Source organism: Agrilus planipennis, unplaced genomic scaffold, assembly GCF_000699045.2.
Source record: "Agrilus planipennis isolate EAB-ADULT unplaced genomic scaffold, Apla_2.0 scaffold46, whole genome shotgun sequence".
In the NCBI taxonomy this organism is placed as follows: domain Eukaryota; kingdom Metazoa; phylum Arthropoda; class Insecta; order Coleoptera; family Buprestidae; genus Agrilus; species Agrilus planipennis.
The window spans coordinates 341,859-347,644 of NW_020438933.1; the positions used below are offsets into that span (position 1 = coordinate 341,859).

Sequence of the window (5,786 nt, forward strand, 5' to 3'; positions counted from 1 at the left end):
AGCACTGGCCAGTATGCCGGGTTATATTTCGGAACACTCCCCATATAATTTATCTATCAACAGGCAAAAAGTAGTTCATAACAAAAACTGGAACAAATAGCTTCTGATTGCGAGACCAGGAATGCTTGAATTATCAAAGCTATTGACAACCCTCTACAAAGTATAATATTATGTATGGGAAATGATTGATTTAGACAATGAATGTCAGGATAGATAAGTAGTTAAAGGATATACGATTTATACCTATGTTCGAAAATCGCCAATGGATGCAATTAATAAGTAATATTTCTGTGAATTTCCCGCCGCGTCGGTTGCCTAGACGACGTTGGTCGATTGTGCGAAAGCCAATGCGATGCAAGTAGCGAGGGTTGCGAAATTCGCCTCGTTGGAGTTTTGCCTCAATCCAGATGACACAACGCGCTCACGTTTATTCCACGTCCGTGTCGGCTATGATCACAACCTTCTTCTTGTCACTCTTTTGCGACTGGTGTTTGTCCGATTTCCTCGCGTTTCCAAAACTGAATAACATGTGAAGAAAACTTCATGCTTCCGATTTGTTTCGTTTTTACTTCGTATTATTCTCCAAAATGTAAGTAATTATAAATTGCGATGTAAATTTTGTATTTAAATGCTTGTTATTGATGTAGAAAATGTGCTCACAACGTACATACCTACATGTGTTTAATAATTTTATAAATAAGGACCCTATGAAGTCGTGGAATTAAATGAATTTTTGGATATTCTTATGAACAACATAGTTGGGAAAAAACAATTTTTGATATATTTATGTTTAAATTAATTAAAATTTTTTTATTGAAACTTCTTTTTCGTCATTTTAGGGCAAGGCTTAATAGAAACAAATTTAGTTTACTTAATTACTGAAATACGTTAAATGCCTACAAGATGGAATTGACTAATTACAANTCAAGAACGGATTGAGATATCGCCCTCAACCAAAATTTTTTCGAAAGATATTATCATAATGAAGATCTGAAAGAAATTTGAACGAAATCGGTCAAGCCGTTTTTTTTTTATAAAAAAAAAACGAATTAATTACAAACAATTTAATTAAAATACGTTCTAATCTAATCACAACAATGAAGTTACGGAATCAATAATAACTGTATTATCTAATGGGAAGTTAGTCGTATTAGCACCGACCAAAGCGTGCTCAGACCAATTTTTTAAAAAATTGGATTGTTACGATCATTATTTAACCGAATGATATAGTTCAGTATGATAAAAATTCAAAAGGAATTTTCAATCCATTTATAAATTCATAATAAATGCAATTTATCTTCATAAATTTTTATTTTACATCAAATCTATTATAAAAAGTTTCCCTCAGATTAACTAATTTACAGTTTTAATCTGCCCAGTGTCATTGTGTTATTGTAGTTGGTTTCGAAACTTAATTGTTGGATTTGGAGCTCTATGAGCAGGTATATTTACCTAACAAACTTTCAGAGGATATTTTTACGCCGACGCTAATGGTGATTCTGATTCAGGTACCAAATTATTTATGTTTTAGTTATCTAATTATTTGGGTTATCATCAACGTACCTAATAGTAATATGAAAAAAATAAACGTCAAAAAATTGTAAAAGCTAGCAAATATACGTATAAGTATATATGAATTTTGAAATTTGACATCTGAACTTCAGAATATTTCGTCGGAGGCAATACACTTTTCCATACGATAAAACCACTCATATTAAAAAGTTTGCTTGAATTAGTTCGTCATCAGTGGAATACCGTTGACCTTTCAGTTTATCATTTATTAATGGGAAGAGTTCGAAGTCGTAAGGTGCCAGATCGCGACTGGAAGAAAGATGCTCAAGCAAAATTAGAGTAGTGCTGCTCAAAACATCTTGAGTTAATTGGATACAATGTGTAGGTGCTTTATCGTCATGTAGCCGCAAAATGATAATGCGCGAGCTCAGTCAAAAAAGTTTTTGTGAAACTCAACCAATTGAGATAAACAAATCTCTGTACCATTTTCTGATACTGTTTCACGGTGGTAGGCTATTCTTTATCATCAAGGATCCATAAACTGAGATTTTACATCATAATAATAAAGAATCTTCACGTGTTACTGCAGAATTTTCATAAAGAGATTTTCCACTTGCAAACAGTAAAGATGCGATATACACAACGTGTAAACTATTTTAACTTTATAATGATCATGTAAAATAGTGTGAATTGATGGTGTACTAATCTCTAAAACTCCTTCCATTTGTTTTGTAAGTTGTATGTCTATGTACTTCAAGCAGTTTTTTTAACAGTGGCTACGTTTTCTGAAGACTCTGTTTCAGCAGGCTGTCCGGATCGCGAATCGTCGGATAAGTTAAAATCTCCTCTTTGGAGTTGTTCGTACTATACATTGAACTACGGGATAGTGCTTTCTCATGCATGAAACACAAATTTTAATTTACTGACACACTCTTCAACACCCAAACCTAGCTTGAAATTATAGAACGTAATTGTACGAAAATCTGACATCTTGAATTAACTAAGAATTCATAAACAAACATTGGCGGTTGGTATAATTTCATTTTTATTTACTACTTGATACTAATAGGATGTGCCGTTATTGGTAACAGTTTGACACCCATACTGTATGTATTTTCATAAAGCAGTGGATAAATATATTAAAAATTTAATGAATAATTTTATTGGTGAAAACGCTGGAACCCGTGAAATTTTATTTTTATTTTCGTCATTTTGTTGAATAAAATTGTTACATACAGGATGATTCTTGTAGAAAGTCATCGATATAAGTATTTTTTAAATAACAACCCCGTTTTTTATTATGAAATTCGGGCGAGTAGGTAAATTTTTTTAAATATAGTAGGGTAATTTATGAGTATGGATAAAAAAAATAATGAAAAACTAGATCTTCTGAATATTCTTTCAACAAGATGATTCACTTCCATAATATGCAACGATCTGCGCACTTTTACGATTACATGAGATGTTCTCAAATCATTGCATTGAGAAGGGGTCACATTGAATGGTTAGCTCGATCGCCAGATTTGTCACCTCTGCATTACTTTTTATGTATTCGCACTAGTTCTAAGTAAGTGTTTTGTGATCCATTAGCCAATAAACAGTAAATCGAACGTGCAGAGTATAGGAGATTCCATACATTTTGTAGGACCCTTTTTGAAGAAAGGACTATAAAATTGCCCTAATTTAGTGTTATAACTCAGCTCCCACCACTCAAACTTAATAGTGCAAAACATTGTCCAGAACGTTTTCGACTTATGCGGTCCAATTCACTTCACAACCTTTACTAGATGTTCGATAAAATTTTAATCGAGATCAACGCTAGAAACATTCAAACATTCTAAACTGGTGGTCGACCTGCAAACCCACATTCACCTGAAGAAAATTTTAGCATTATAGACAATTTCAATCATTTTTTAGAACACTGGTGGAAATACGGAAATACCCTAGGTGTCTACGTTGACCAGTTTTAACCACCACATCTCCCATGGCAGAAATCACCACACTGTACAGTTTAGGCTACTATACCACATACCAACACGGTATGCGCTGGGTAGTTCTGGCTTTCTCTTTTGACGTGACAACGTCTTATAATTCGATGGAGCCGGCTGCACGCACGAAAAAACATGACTCATGCGGCGTTACCTCGCTCTGAGGCGTTCCATTTAAGGCTTGAAGTGCAAGCGAGAGCGCGGAACGAGCGACAAAGAGGCACAATCGGCCTCCGCGTTCGGCAGCGTTCGACATCTGTCTCTCTCCTACTTGAGTGAGCGATGCGTCCGCGTGGACAGCTGCTATACAATAATACATTTCCATTTACCTCCTTCTCTATTTCCATACAAAATATCTATCAAACAAATAAAATTAAAATTTTCTTTTGAAAAATGAAACCATTCCATCAGTATTTTCTTATGACGTTGTCACGTTCAATTATCGTCAGTAAACCGACTTTATAGACAACCGATTTTTTACATATACATATTGATGTGTTTTTATATCGATCAAATCTTTGTTTTCTTAATTTCCATTAGCCATAAATAGTTAGTTAATGATGGCAACCATTTAAAAAATTTCAGCGGAACTCAAATATTATTTGTATTTGTAAGGCTAATTAAAGTAATTTATTTCTGTTTATATCGATTTTCCTTTATTATTGAGAAATGAAATAACTACATAAAAGACAATATCTACACGCGAACCATTAGGAAAAGATATGCGCGAAGGAGCTAACTCAAGATTCACTAAGCCGTTGATCGATTTAATACTATTTATTTTCAACGCCAAATACATTAGTTTTATGTTTACAAAGGATTTCATAGTTAAGTGGGTATTTTACCGATAATGTGTTATATTGAAGTAGTCACTTTGTTAAATTGGCTACTTCAAGAAAATCTCATCTCACATAAGGGTAATAATGTCTACTACCGTGAAGGGAGAATATTAAAGTAAGCAATAATACCAAAGGAACAGATAAAATGAAGATATCAGTGGATTACAGAACGAACAATTGCTTTAATCAGCAGGTTATAATAAATCCGTTACTAGGATACCATAAGCACAAAGAAAGTAAAAAACACAAAATGTTCTTTTCGCTAACTTCTACTGTAATTCATTAATTATTTAGCTTTGGTAGTCGCAAAATTACAGTATACGGTATACAATATCCGGACAATGAACGTGCATTCTATTAAGTTTGAAAAATGAATATTCAGTACTGGTGATGCTGTAAGTTTAAGCACTTGTCGGGGTTATCAAAGCGTTTTGTAATAACAGAGTGTCTGCATTTAAAATTGTAAATGACTTTCAGTTTGTCTTTGTAATTGTAGGTAATTGTGACATGAACTTAGTTGATGAGATTAATAATGCCTGCAATTTTAGATGTCACTTGGTAAATTTTTTTACATATTGGAGACCATCTTTTAGGGCAGATATTTGACGCTGAGGGAGGTACCTACTTCTTGTGAATATGTAAGTTCATATACAAGTAAAATCGTAACGGGAACATATTCTATTGAAAAAAAAATACGGTACACATAGTATACAGATTCTATACAGTGGGTTCACTCCAGGGGCGCAACAACGTTACAATTTGACTTGAATTGAAAAAAAATTGAGTTCGGCTGAGTTGAGTTCGGTTCATAATACTATAAATGACTGAAAGTTTGAACCGAACTTTAAAGTTAGGTTATTACCTGAATCGACTGGGTGCCCAACCCAAATCGAGTGGGTGCTCAACCTAATCGAGTGGGTGCCCGGGCACCCGCGGACCCCCCTTGTTGCGCCCCTGGTTCACTCCACTGATCTACATAAAGGGTAAAAGTGGGATAGACGCCCTTGGAGGATAGACGCCGCACCTTAAAAAAAGAGAATTTAAAACCAAGTTCACGCTCTAGTACCAAGTTCTTCGGACAGATCTCGCCCCGCACAGCTCAGTCCGCGCACGCGCTTCGACAGGACTGCACGTGTCGCCGCTTGAGTTAAAAAAACGTTGCAAAATTTTATCGCGCTTACATGATTCTTGTGACAGTGACATTTTGACGTGTTCAGAACTTTCGTTTTCGAAGGTAAGTTTTAAGTGTGTATTGTTATTTAAATAGTATGTATCATTTATATTTATGGTGTGTTTATAAAATTACGAAATTATTTAAGTATTTTTATTTATTTGCTGGGGCGTCTATCCCTACTAAAAAGGATAGAGGCCCCACTATTGACTGAGTATAGACGCCCTTAGAGGCATATATCCTCTATGACTTATTCACAGGTACTTAGGCTATAGG

At 34.6% G+C, this 5,786-nt stretch overlaps 1 protein-coding gene across 1 annotated transcript in view; it reads left to right on the forward strand.

Moving 5' to 3' along the window:
- Window positions 1-453: 453 nt before the first annotated feature.
- LOC108744730 (probable G-protein coupled receptor 158) overlaps window positions 454-5,786 on the forward strand; it is a 378,923-nt gene continuing 373,590 nt past the window's right edge. Inside the window, exon 1 of the mRNA XM_025974263.1 lies at window positions 454-589. The gene's annotated coding sequence lies outside the window, so the exon portion shown is untranslated. The remainder of the gene's footprint in view (window positions 590-5,786) is intronic.